General features: G+C 40.8%; 3 protein-coding genes across 11 annotated transcripts in view; 2 read left to right on the top strand and 1 right to left on the bottom strand.

The window, feature by feature from the left end:
* The window catches only part of LOC139767180 (actin, muscle-like), a 110,213-nt gene that overhangs the window by 32,758 nt on the left and 62,096 nt on the right, over positions 1 to 15,359 (bottom strand). The window lies entirely within an intron of this gene.
* LOC139767168 (actin-3, muscle-specific-like) overlaps positions 1 to 15,359 on the top strand; it is a 208,480-nt gene that overhangs the window by 31,770 nt on the left and 161,351 nt on the right. The gene's annotated exons all lie outside the window — the stretch shown is intronic.
* Positions 1,830 to 15,359, top strand: part of LOC139767176 (actin-3, muscle-specific-like) — a 34,942-nt gene continuing 21,412 nt past the window's right edge. The window contains exons 1-2 of one of the 5 annotated variants that reach the window (XM_071696213.1): positions 2,937 to 3,105; positions 11,323 to 11,391. The gene's annotated coding sequence lies outside the window, so the exon portion shown is untranslated. Of the gene's footprint in view, positions 1,849 to 2,742; positions 2,762 to 2,936; positions 3,106 to 10,218; positions 10,355 to 11,322; positions 11,392 to 15,359 lie in introns of those variants that run through there. The other 4 variants (XM_071696215.1, XM_071696216.1, XM_071696217.1 and 1 more) reach the window with 4 other exon arrangements.

Genomic DNA, 15,359 nt, shown 5'->3' on the forward strand with positions numbered 1-15,359 from the left:
TATTTGGGAGGTAATTTGGGAGTCAATTGGGAGGTAAGTTTGAATGGAGAAAAACTGGAGGAAGTGAAGTGTTTTAGATATCTGGGAGTGGATTTAGCAGCGGAAGTGAGTCACAGGGTGGGGGAGGGGGCGAAGGTTCTGAGGGCGTTGAAGAATGCGTGGAAGGCGAAAACATTATATCAGAAAGCAAAAATGGGGATGTTTGAAAGAATAGTGGTTCCAACAATGTTATATGGTTGCGAAGCGTGGGTTGTGCGGAGGAGGGTGGATGTGTTGAAAATGAGATGTTTGAGGATAATATGTGGTGTGAGGTGGTTTGATCGAGTAAGTAATGAAAGGGCAAGAGAGATGTGTGGTAATAAAAAGAGAGTGGTTGAGAGACCAGAAGAGGGTGTATTGAATTGGTTTGGTCACATGGAGAGAATGAGTGAGGAAAGATTCACAAAGAGGATATGTGTCAGTGGTGGAGGGAACGAGGAGAAGTAGAGACCATATTGGAGGTGGAAGGATGGAGTGAAAAAGATTTTGAGCGATCGGGGCCTGAACATGCAGAAGGGTGAAAGGCGCACAGGGAATAGAGTGAACTATAACGATGTGGTATACCGGGGTCGCCGTGCTGTCAATGGATTGAACCAGGGCATGTGAAGCGTCTGGGGTAAACCATGGAAAGTTTTGTGGGGCCTAGATGTGGAAAGGGAGCTGTGGTTTCGGTGCATTATACATGACAGCTAGAGACTGAGTCTTAACGAATGTGGCCTTTGTTGTCTTTTCCTTGCGCAACCTCGCGCGCGTGCGGGGGGAGGGGTGGGGGGGTAGGCATTTCATGTATGGCGGGGTGGCGACGGGAATGGCTGAGGGCAGCAAGTATGAATATGTACATTTGTATATATGTATTTGACTGTGCATGTATATGTATGTATACATTAAAATGTATAGGGAAGTATATGTGCGTGTGTGAGCGTGTATGTATATATATGTGTATGTGGGTGGGTTGAGCCATCCTTTCGTCTGTTTCCTTGCGGTACCTCGCTAACGCGGGAGACAGCGACAAAGTATAATATATATATATATATAAATATATATATATATATATATATATATATATATATATATATATATATATATATATATATATATATATATTAGTGAATTTCAAGTTTCAGTTATATTGAAACTACATAAAGATATCTTTATTTCATCTTAACATAAATTACAAATCGGGAGAACCCTTTAGTTAGCTCTGATTTACAGACGTCCTCAGCAACGAGTAGTATGATATATGACAACGACTCAATAGATCCTCTAAGTATTTAACATGTGCTTGAGTCATAATGTATTTGTTTGGAATGTGGCACTAGTGTGTTGTGGATGAAGGCGGTGAGTGTGGTAGCCACAAGTTGTCTAAGAAGGCACAGGTTGAGCTGCCATATAAGGCAGTTGTAAACACAGGTGGACACGTGGCATGGCCAGGCTGGCCTCCCTGCCTCCACCAGCAGCAGCGCCCTCAGCCACAACTGCAGGTGAAGGTGAGTGTGCTTGTACTTCCATGGTCTCTTCATAAGGCGAATTATGATGGCATTTTTATCAAGGACTTAGAAGACGTGGCATCAGTGCTTGCCTTGGCTAGGCGGTCTGGGACGCCACAGAACAGAGCCAGTTCTCAGAAGCCATGGCACTCTTCCAAGTAGTAGGGTGTGAGTCTTGGGAAAACCCAGTGCTAGTGTACAAACGCACGCACACAAACCTACACATGTGAACAAACATAGTGACGTACACACCACTGCCAAGGCTCCCGGTCGCTCCCTATATGGACTCACACACACGTCTCCACGCCACCACTGCCTATAGGTATATATTAATAGTTCCCGTAAAAATATTGTCTCTGTTATATTCAGACATTAGCGGGATTGATGGAGGCATATGTTGAAGTAATGTAGAATATCTAGTAGTTATTAACAAAGACATCTGCTCAGACATGACGATGATAAACCAGTGCAAAGGTGTTTATCCGTGTGCTGTTGTGTAGGAGGCTGAGGTCGGTGAGCGAGGGAGGGAGACAACAAGAGGCTGTCTGCACAGGAACCTGCTCTACTGACCCGGCTCTTCCCCTTCTGCCAAATCACGAGCAACATTTTTCATGACATAGGCACAAATAATCAAAGAGCGACCCAGATGCTGCCGCCTGCTCCGTGCCTGGCAGTTCCCCCCACTCCACCCCACTTCCTCACCTCCCGCAAAAATCCCCCTAAACGGAAGCTGTGCCACTGTGACGTCACACCGTAGTGAACAGACCATGTTAGTCCTCCAGGCTGGTGCCGGTCCTGCCCGCCAGACGCCTCTGCCAGGCACGCCACCAAGTATTCTGGGCAGGCGGCGGCGCCCCAAGGGAAAATAACAAGGACGTTTGAACGAAACCGGAGAGGATGAGTCTAAACACGACCTCGACCATCTCACGAGGATAATCCATAGTGCTGGCTAGTGTGTAATGTGTTCAGTTCCAGTTTGTCATGATCTCACATCCAGACAAGCAGTTCACATATAACTTCACTACTGTAGTACGGAAAATTACAAATGCGTGTCTTCGTACTCGCTTCCACGAACTGTGGTTTGGTCCGGCGCCATAAATGGTAAAGTACCGAGTCTTGCGGGACCTCGCCAGTTTCCCCTCGCCCTACTCTGCTCAGCCAATGAGATCATGGGACTCTAGCCTTCGATTAACAACTGGTAATGACGCAGCATCTATGAGGGATTCCCTTTTAAGGTAAGGGTTCCAGACGGTGACGTTTGATGTTGTGACAGATGTCTATCAGTTACTCGGAAGAGACACCAATGAAGAGCTGTGTAAGACACAGCTTACCTGATGATTGGTTGAATTATGGCATCTGAAGAGAGGGCCATAAAAGGCTCGGTGGCCATGCCGGGCAGGGCTCGGAGGTGTGCCAGCTCTACTGCCGCCACCTCCACCTGTACTCAACATCCCCACACCAGCCACCCACCTGATGTGCTTGTTGTTCCATCAACAACAAATAGTTGTGAAATATGACCGTCGGACACAATCCTTCGTAACACCAGCAACTGTCGTTATAGACAAGACTCACTGACAAGGTATTCCATGGTCAAAAATGATGAAAGATTATTATTGTTCCGAAATTGTATTTCATACTTCAGTATCATATCATCATGACTCAACCATTGCATGATCACAAGTTACTATCATTATCATCATTATTGTAATCATTATCATCATCATCATCATCATATCATCATTATTACTATAATGAATATTGTTATACTAACAATGATAATAATAATGATAATAATAATAATAATAATAATAATGATAATAATAATGATAATAATAATAGTGATAATAATAACAATAATAAAAATGATAATAATAATTGTTTTATTATCATTATTATCATTATCATTAACATAATTATTATTATTATTATCATTATTATTATTATTATTATTATTATTATTATTATTATTATTATTATTATTATTATTATTATTATTATTATTATTATTATCATTATTATTATTGTTATTATTATTATCATTATTATTATTATTATTATCATAATCACTAATCCTGTTTTTTCGGTAGCATTTCTATAGAAAATATCCTCCTCCAATACCAATAATGTTATATGATGAGATCCTACAACTTTATCTAAATATTTCTTGATATATATATATATATATATATATATATATATATATATATATATATATATATATATATATATATATATATATATATCGCAAGGAAACAGACTAAAGAACGGCCCAACCCATCCACATAAGCATGCATATACATACGAGTCCACACAAACACATATATATACCTATACATTTCAACGTATACATATAATACATACATAGACATATACATATATATATATATATATATATATATACATGTTCATAATTCATACTTGCTGCCTTTATTCATTCCGTCGCCACCTCGCCACACATGCAATGACACCCCCTTCTCCCCGCACGCACGCGAGGTAGCGCTAGGAAAAGACAACAAAGGCCACATTCATTCACACCCAGTCTTTAGCTGTCATGTATAATGCACCGAAACCACAGCTCCCTTTCCATATCCAGGCCCCATAAAACTTTCCATGGTTTACCGCAGACGCCTTACATGCCCTGGTTTAATCCACTGACAGCACGTCGACCCCGGTATACCACATCGTTCCAATTCACTCTATTCCTTGCACGCCTTTCACCCTCTTGCATGTTCAGGCCCCGATCGCTCAGAAAAAAAAAAAAATCTTTTTCACTCCATCCTTCCACCTCCAATTTGGTTTCCCACTTCTCGTTCCCTCCACCTCTGACACATATATCCTCTTTGTCAATCTTTCCTCACTCATTCTCTCCATGTGACCAAACCATTTCAACACACCCTCTTCTGCTCTCTCAACCACACTCTTTTACTATCACACATCTCTCTTACCCTATCAGTTCTTGCTCGATCAAACCACCTTACACCACATATTGTCCTCAAACATCTCATTTCCAACAAATCCACCCTCCTCCGAACATCCCTATCTATAGCCCACGCCTCGCAACCATATAACATTGTTGGGACCACTATTCCATCAAACATACCCATTTTTGCTTTCCGAGATAATGTTTTCACCTTCCACACATTCTTCAACGCTCCCAGAACCCTCGCCCCCTCCCCCACCCTGTGATTTACTTCCACTTCCATGGTTCCATCCGCTGCCAAATCCACTCCCAGATATTTCTAAAACACTTCACTTCCTCCAGTTTTTCTCCATTCAAACTTACTTCCCAACTGACTTGTCCCTCAACCCTGCTCTACCTAATAACCTTGCTCTTATTCGCATTTACTATCACCTTTCTTCTTTCACACATTTTACCAAACTCAGTCACCAGCTTCTGCAGTTTCTCACCCGAATCAGCCACCAGGGCTGTATCATCAGCGAACAACAACGGACTCACTTTCCAAGCCCTCTCATCCACAACAGACTGCATCCTTGCCCCTCTCTCCAAAACTCTTGCATTCACCTCCCTAACAACCCCATCCATAAACAAATTAAACAACCATGGACACATCACACACCCCTGCCGCAAACCGACTTTCAATGCGAACCAATTACTTTCCTCTCTTCCTACTCGTACACATGCCTACATCCTCGATAAAAACTTTTCACTGCCTCCAGCAACTTGCCTCCCACACCATATACTCTTAATACCTTCCAGAGAGCATCTCTGTCAACTCTATCATCTGCCATCTCCAGATCCATAAATGCTGCATACAAATCCATTTGTTTTTCCAAGTATTTCTCAAATACGTTCTTCAAAGCGAACACCTGATCCACACATCCTCTACCACTTCTGAAACCACACTGCTCTTCCCCAATCTGATGCTCTGTACATGACTTAACCCTCTCAATCAATACCCTCTCATGCAATTTCCCAGGAATACTCAACAAACTTATACCTCTGTAATTTGAACACTCACCTTTATACCCTTTGCCTTTGTACAGTGGCACTATGCATGCATTCCGCCAATCCTCAGGCACTCCACCATGAGTCATACATACAATGAATATCCTTACCAACCAGTCAACAACACAATCACCCCCTTTTTAATAAATTCCACTGCAATACCATCCAAACCTGCAGTCTTGCCGGCTTTTATCTTCCGCAAAGCTTTCACTACCTCATCTCTGTTTACCAAACCATTTTCCCTGACCCTCTTACTTCGCACACCACCTTGACCAAAACACCCTATATCTACCGCTCTTATCATCTAACACATTCAACAAACCTTCAAAATAATCACTCCATCCACCTCTCACATCACCACTACTTGTTATTACTTCCCATTAGCCCCCTTCACCGATGTTCCCATTTGTTCTCTTGTCTTACGCACTTCATTTACCTCCTTCCAGGACATCTTTTTATTCTCCTCAAAATCTGTTGATACTCTCTCACCCCAACTCTCATTTGCCCTCTTCTTCACCTCTTGCATCTTTCTCTTGACCTGTTGCCTCTTCCTTTTATACATCTCCCAGTCATTTGCACTTTTTCCCTGCAAAACTCGTCCAAATGCCTCTCTCCTCTCTTTCACTAATAATCTTACTTCTTCATCCCACCACTCACCACCCTTTCTGATCTGCCCACCTCCCACGTTTCTCATGCCACAAGCATCTTTTGCGCAAGCCATCACTGCTTCCCCAAATACATCCCATTCCTCCCCCACTCCCCTTACGTCCTTTGCTCTCACCTTTTTCCATTCTGCACTCAGTCTCTCCTGGTACTTTCTCACACAAGTCTCCTTCCCAAGCTCACTTACCCTCACCACTCTCTTCACCCCAACATTTTCTCTACTTTTCTGAAAACCTCTACAAATCTTCACCTTCGCCTCTACAAGATAATGATCAGACATCCCTCCAGTTGCACCTCTCAGCACATTAATATCCAAATGTCTCTCTTTCAAGCGATTATCAATTAAAACATAATCCAATAACGCTCTCTGGCCATCTCTCCTACTTACATACGTATATCTCTCTTTTCAAACCAGGTATTCCCAATCACAGTCATTTTTCAGCACACAAATCTACAAGCTCCTCACTATTTCCATTTACTACACTGAACACCCTATGTACACCAATTATTCCCTCAACTTCCATATTACTCACCTATGCATTCAAATCACCCATCACTATAACTCGGTCTCGTGCATCAAAACTGCTAACACACTCAGCTGCTCCCAAAACACTTGCCTCTCATGATCTTTCTTCTCATGCCCAGGTGCATAGCACCAATAATCACCCATCACCACGGGGATACGAGAGAAAGAATAATACCCACGTATCGTCCGTGTGCCGTGAATGATGACTATGAGAGGAGAGAGCAGTAGACTGAAAATCCTCCCCTTCTGGGAATAGAGGAAGGAACCAAGAGTGAACATTTCCTGTAAGGCTCATCCATCTTTTCTTCACACTATCTTTATATATATATATATATATATATATATATATATATATATATATATATATATATATATATATATATATATATATATATTCCTATGAATCCACGGGGAAATGAAACACAATAAGTTCCCAAGTGCACTTTTGTGTAATAATCACATCAGGGGAGATACGAGATAGAAGCAAAACAGTCAGATGATATACAACGAAGAGATGTAGCTAATACGCTATTTGATTAACAAGTGACTACCCGAATGGAGATCGGGTGTGTGTTCACGTCTGACAACATGCGTATCATAAATTCATTATTTGGACAAGAAGGGGAACTGTTTACAAATTCTCTCAACAATTAATCTATCCAATTTGTATAGACCTTCACTAATATTAATGTTACTATTCTTTGTATTTGATAATAGAAGATTCAATGATATTTCTCCTGGTACAAGAGTTAGAGTTACTAACTGAGATGGCATTACTTAAGTTAATACAATCATCATAATTTCTAACATGACTAAGCACGGCATTTGATTCTTGTCCTGTTCTTATACTAAATTTATGCTGCTTAAGTTTAACAGAAAGATCCTTACCAGTCTGCCCAACATTAAATTTATCACAATTTCTACATGGTACTCTATAGATGCATCCTGAAGAACTTTCTGGTGAGTTTCTGATTAAGGTATTCTTTATAGTATTGTTGTTGCTGAAAGCAACATTCACATCAAAGGATTTAGCACAGGCAGTAAGTAAAATTATTACTTAAAGGTTCTTGGTCTCAACGGAAGGTTTGGGTATATCTCTAGAAAACGATTTCTTTGCCAACATAAAGGATTTATCTGAAATGTTACTACACACCAGCAAGAGAGAATTTACTTTCGCCAAGACTCTATCATAGTTCGCGCATGGAAAGTACATCTCTTCGAGGACTTTCACTGCAAAACAATCCATCAGTTATTAGCATGAGAGTGAGTACAGCCGGAGGTTGAGGAAAGATTTTTTTTCTGGAGAGAAGAAAGAAGGTAGGTGATGGGACAGACCCCTGGAGGACACCTCTGCTGACAGGGTAAGGAGGGAAATGTCGGTCTATTAACACTCACCACAGAAGGATGATCGTCGCAAAAAAAAAAAAAAAAAAAAACTACATTACAAAGAGTAAGAAAAAAACGAAGGAAGGATTGTATCCAGGTTGCACATGGGGTCTCTCACTTTATAATAATGATAATAATAATAATAATAATAATAATAATAATAATAATAATAATAACAACAACAACAACAATAATAATAATAATAATAATAATAATAATAATAATAATGATAATAATAATAATAATAATAATAATGATAATAATAATAATAATTACGCATCTTCATATATGTACGCGCACACATGCAAAAATATTTCTGAAGTTGAGTGTAATGAGACGATATTGAAAATCTTGATGAGTCTTGATATAAAGATATTTAAGTTATGCATGAAAGTATTCATACAATACTTCATTCTCCGGAAAATGCTACCGTTTCTAGTTATTAGTCTCATTTACATTGATATATCCAATTTAGTGGATTGAATAGACAATCTGATACGGTAACACATCGTTCATATCTTAGGAAACCAATTGTAAGACGTTTACATGCAGGAGGATATTTTCAAGAATCAATTGAAATTATACTCGAGGTAAAATTTGGGTTAAAGAACAAGAGTCTATTCTACCCAAATTTGTGTGAAAGAGCAAGAGTTTATTCTACCCACTTTACTGTACTTTTTTTTTACGTATTTCTGTTTCTAGAAACTGATCGTAAGTTAAGTAGGCTCGTTAAGACACAGATACGATGAAGGCTAGACAGGGCCACACGTGAAGGATGACCTGGCGACCCGGGTGCTGACACTACGAGTATACACGCGTGGCCAGGGACCAGGTGGGAGAGTGGACCAGGGAGCAGGTGGGAGAGTGGACCAGGGAGCAGGTGGAAGAGTGGACCAGGTAGCAGGTGGGAGAGTGGACCAGGGAGGTGGGTCGTATGGGATGGCTGAGGGATGCGGGGGTCATGTGGGATGCGTGAAGACCGGGGTTGTGTAGTGTGTGGGAGTCAGGCTAACTCTGGGGTGGCCGCACACTACTTCCTCTGATCGCTCCTTTTATGGGTAAAACGTCATCAGGAGCTGGCTACGTCATGGCTGTGTAGCTTACTGTACTGGCTTAGTTATCTGAAGAGACTTTGTTAGAAAAGAGAAATACAGGATAAGATACTCTAGAAAGGAGTGAAACACAAGATGCAATGTTCCTGTATTTCATATTTCATTATATATCAACAGGAGTGACAAAGTTTTTCAAGAAATAAGACTAATCTTACATAAGTTCACTGAGGATTAATGCATGCTTATAATAGATTTATAATATTAAAGTCGGCGATTGATTTTTCAGCCACCATTTGCGTACAAAATCTCAGTTTAGATGTCTATTACATGTGTGAGCCATAACTCAGGCAGGGACGGTCGTTGATGCATTTCCTGTGAAGTACTTGAATGATTTGTCAAACGGAGGTTGTAGGTTCCTGACTTTAGATATCTTATGATGAATTTTGATAACTCAATATTTCATCTCTTAACATACTCGATTAATTAGTTTACGTTTTAAAAATGTTATCGTATTTCATACTCATCTGTAACGAAGCTGTAAGACCACAAGTAGAATGCGCAACAACCACCGTCCAAGTTATGACAAGTCAAAAGAGAAGTGTTGTCATACATGCAACATGAATATAACCATTGGTCGCTCTGATACTTCGGTAAATGTGGAAGGTAAATTTGACTTGTGAAGTTTTCATATTGTACCGGGTAGAGTGGACGGGAAATCCCCAGAGGCACGCCACCAGCACCATATATGGTCCTGACCTCAGCCAGGCCTCGACATCCAACTTTTTATCCACCCCACCACAGGGACGACCTTCTCTCTAGTACTTTATGATTAATGATACAAAAAAGATATGTACGAGAGATAAGTGTTGTGATTTCATCGTATACTCTTGAAGTCAACAATATCGTCATGGCCAGACAATTGTATCTGTAGAACATGTTGGCAGTACTGGGCAGCCTCTAGTGCTGGCTGGGTCGTCTGGCTTGGTGCCCGAGGTTCCACGAAGTCTGCTCAGATGAACCTCCCCATCACTGGTGCTTATCGCTGCTCGCGTGCCACACTGACCTTCATGAGTGGTGTCAGACCCGCGCGTGTAGCGCCCCTCCTCCTCCTCCTCGGCTATAATAGCTGAGTGAGGTCGCTGCGACATACTGTGGCTCGCTACCAACCCTACCCAACACCATTACTACTGCTTTCTGCAACTGCTTGGAACATGATTCCTTCATCACCATCGCTGTAAGAACACGCCGCCGTGTCATTTACGAATAAAATGTAATTAATGGAGTCAAAGCTGTGTAGATACCGTCCCTCAAACACCAGCCATGCATTACGCGTAAAGTGACCAAAGTGAAGAGTTAAAAAAAAAAAGTCAATAAGGAAGGAAATTATCATTGAATGAAAATGTGAAAAATATAAAGAAATCGGTAAAAGAATATATATATATATATATATATATATATATATATATATATATATATATATATATATATATATATATATATATGGCGCTACCTCGCGCACATGCGGGGGGAAGGGGGTTGATATTTCATTATGTGGCGGGGTGGCGATGAGAATGAATAAGGGCAGACAGTATAAATTACGTACATGTGTATATATGTATATGTCTGTGTGTGTGTATATATATGTATACGTTGAGATGTATAGGTATGTACATGTGCATGTGTGGACGTGTATGTATATGCATGTGTATGTGGGTGGGCTGGGCCATGCGCTACCTCGCTAACGCGGGAGACAGCGACAAAGTATAATAAAAAGAATAAATGAAATATATATATATGGGTGTTGTGATGATGACTTTTGTAACCTAACCTCAAAATGGTTCAAGATAATACTACTAATAATGATAATAATAATAATAATAATAATAATAATAATAATAATAATGATAATAATAATAATAATGATGATAATAATAATAAAAATAAAAACAATGATAATAACAATGATGAAAATAATAATAATAATACTAATACTAATACTAATAATAATAATAATAATAATAATAATAATAACAATGATAGAAATAAAAATAATGATAATAATGATAATGAAAATAATAATAATAATAATAATTATAATAATAATGATGATAATGATAATAATAATGATAATAATAATGATAATGATATAGTTGCTTATGTCTGTAATAGTTACGATGATGATAAATCATATAATATTTACAGATTATCAACAGAAATACCAGATGATAAGCCATGCATATCAAGTTAGAATCCCTGCAGTAGAACATCTAGGTAAGCAAGTCAAGATTCTCACAAAAAAAAAAAAAAAAACGTTTATTTAAGACTAACTGAAAAGTTTCAGTTGATCAATAAACAACTACACTGATTGTCTTGAAGATCAGCTTAAACTCATTATGAGAAAAATATACCACTTTACTTACTTCTCTCTCTTCTTACTTCCGTTAACGGAACACGTCTTGTCACGGTTCCACAGCAACAGAAACAGGAACGTATCATCCTGATAGCTAGTGGCCTGTACCATCTAGACTCTGGAAGATACTGAAGTGTATTACTATAAAGTGGCGTCCGTGCTGGTAGTACAGTGGGTGGCGTTCATCATGTGTAGAGTCCGTCAAGTGAGGTGGTGACGCGCGCCGTTCGTAACAGACAGGCTAACCAGCCATACAAGCCCCTAGTCACTCTCCAGGCACATCCAACACACCAGGTCCTTTGATCCAGGAAGTGGCCTTTATTGTACGCAATTTGTCTCGGGAGCAGATAGCAAACGTCTCTTTCCCTGTACATGATAGTCGTCGTATTTCTCTACATTGCTCTTCTGAGTGGATAAACCTTATGGTGCAAGGCTCATGTCGTGCTCAAGCTGCCCTCAACAGATGTTACTGATCGTCCTTGCCTCCTGCACGGCTGGTCTCTTGCTGTTGACTGTCTCAGGTGATCCCGAATAAAGTAGGTCTAGGATATCGTGATCCTTTTTTCATGCTACAGAAAATTAAAAACGTTTTCTATAAAATCTCTAATGTACACCTTGGCTGAGTCCTGATCACTCAAAATTGAGGTAAGAAAAATGCATTGTTCAACAGACTGACAGCATCTTCTGCATCCCAAATACAGAACAAATAAGGCATTGGGTTAATTCGCCGAGTCAGTCGACGGTGAAAGATTTTAAAAGATGTAAAGTTTATAGAAACGTAAAAACAAAAAACAAAAACACACCGTTAATGTATTCCACGAAAGTTTACACTTGACAGTAGGTATGTAGATCCCAATGGAGATGACTGATTAAAAATGAAACCAGCATGACTTGTCCACATCAGGCTGCAACACTGCTGGCCAACACCATTGATTCATACTGCAACACTGCTGCCAACACTATTGATTCATACTGCAACACTGCTGCCAACACCATTGATTCATACTGGAACAGTGCTGCCAACACCATTGATTCATACTGGAACAGTGCTGCCAACACTATTGATTCATACTGCAACACTGCTGCCAACACCATTGATTCATACTGGAACACTGCTGCCAACATTATTGATTCATACGGGAACACTGCTGCCAACACCATTGATTCATACGGGAACAGTGCTGCCAACATTATTGATTCATACTGGAACAGTGCTGCCAACATTATTGATTCATACGGGAACACTGCTGCCAACACCATTGATTCATACGGGAACAGTGCTGCCAACATTATTGATTCATACTGGAACAGTGCTGCCAACATTATTGATTCATACGGGAACACTGCTGCCAACACCATTGATTCATACGGGAACAGTGCTGCCAACATTATTGATTCATACTGGAACAGTGCTGCCAACACTAGGTACCATGGCAATTCACACCCACTACCGTCACCAGCAACAGTTAGCGGTCATCAATACCAACAGCAACCTTGAGTCTCATGAAAAGCATGAGCAGCAGCAGCAACACAACAGGAGGTTAACAACATCCCAGGAGGTTGGCCTCCCACCTGTCGGAAAAGAAAAAACTCTGGAAGGCCATGTCTGTGTGTCACATGATCCCGGCCACACTGACACACATCACCACACGAACGGACACATGGTACACATCATCTTGTGGACACATGGTACACATCATCTTGTGGACACATGGTACACATCATCTTGTGGACACATGGTACACATCATCTTATGGACACATGGTACACATCATCTTATGGACACATGGTACACATCATCTTATGGACACATGGTACACATCATCTTGTGGACACATGGTACACATCATCTTGTGGACACATGAGCAGATGTGCAAACGATGCATACTACCACACAAACACAAGAGCAGATGTACACATGGACATACGGGTGGGCACATGTTCAGACACGAGTGGGCTACACCAGTCATCATACTCTAAGCCAATGGCATGTGTGGAGGCCTTCGACAACAAAGATGAGTCTCCGGTACAGGTGTGCAGCAGTGGTGTCGCCGGTACAGGTGTGCAGCAGTGGTGTCGCCGGTACAGGTGTGCAGCAGTGGTGTCACCGGTACAGGTGTGCAGCAGTGGTGTCGCCGGTACAGGTGTGCAGCAGTGGTGTGGTGGGTGTGTGGGCTATTATCACCTTGGGTCAGTCGAGGTACAACACATGGCTCCGCCAGCAACAAAATTCAAGTATTAGTTACTGAGGTGGCCACCAGGTTACGGCTGGTCAGATGCTGTGCCAGCTGCGCAAGATCTTGAATCACAGCCAAACAGGAGAAACTTGTCCGTCCACCATTATACTTTTGTTTTATACAATATAATTATTCTTAGAAAATGAAAACAAGTAAACATCATATATGACAAAGCTGAAGATTGATAAACGTGTTCTTCAAGTGTTTGTCTTTCCCTTCATGAAGTCTGTAATTCAGGGAAGCCTTGCACCCTTCAGGTACCTTGCTCCATATCGTGTACAAGAACGTTTTTCCTGATGACAATACGTAAGCACCTCACAGACATTCCACGAGGGAGAATGCCTCCCTCGTGGAATGTTCTGGAGGTGCTTGCGTCAGAATCTGTGTTACGCGTTACATCTCAAGGGTAGAGTAGCCGAGAGGTCTTAGTAAGGCGCTGGTCAGAGGCATTACTCTCTTCGAAGGTGTGTTTTCAAATCTCAGCGCTGCCAAAGTTTTATAGAATATACATATTTCAATGAGACTCTCATGTTGTGCCTGGAATACTTCATGGATGATCAGAGAAAACAACTGAGTATCAGCACGACCAGCGATGATGGAGAACGACCCACTGATGATGGAGAACGACCCACTGATGATGGAGAACGACCCACTGATGATGGAGAACGACCCACTGATGATGGAGAACGATCCACTGATGATGGAGAACGATCCACTGATGATGGAGAACGACCCACTGATGATGGAGAACGATCCACTGATGATGGAGAACGATCCACTGATGATGGAGAACGACCCACTGATGATGGAGAACGACCCACTGAAGACAGTGTAACCTATTGATGATACTGCATGACCCAGCCATGACGTAGAACAACTCACTGATGATACAGCATGGCCAAATGATGATACAGCATGACCAACTGATGATATAACATAACTTATTAATGATACAGCATAAACTCTTGTTGACATAGTAGGTGCCACTAATTACATTTTTCATGATTTTCAAGAAAGTTGTGAGAGACAAGGTTAAGCTACACGTCAGGTGAAGATGATATGTTTTCAGGTCATTTATGAACACGACATATAAACTTGTAGTGGAGTTATAAGAGGAAATATAACAAAATAAACAATGTTCAGTACAAAAAAAAGGGAAAGTATAATGAAAAATAATCTCAAACTCATCATTATCGCCTTGATATCATGAACAATATCTTCTGTCCATTCACATTTAGTAGTAATGTTCATTGTTATACTACAAACTGTTTGGTAAATAGAACTACTTTGCAAACGCTCTATTTATCGGATCCAGAAGCACGCAACTGAATAGTTATGTTCAAGAAGAGTTTTCTAATATTCTTTTGTTTAGACGAAGTATTCAAGATAATGAAGCAAACACAAGTAGTCTTACGTAGAGTTCAACCTGGAGTGACCGAGCTGCCTGGGGAGTTGGTATCTCCTTTGTGTGCTGTGTGCAAGAGGCGACAGTTTGACGCCCAGCTGCCGCCAGCAGTCTGCGTGTCATCTGATAATGGTCATCTACTCTCAACCAGACGCGATATATTATGAAACTTTTATTGTGAAACAAC

Source organism: Panulirus ornatus, chromosome 59, assembly GCF_036320965.1.
Source record: "Panulirus ornatus isolate Po-2019 chromosome 59, ASM3632096v1, whole genome shotgun sequence".
NCBI lineage: Eukaryota > Metazoa > Arthropoda > Malacostraca > Decapoda > Palinuridae > Panulirus > Panulirus ornatus.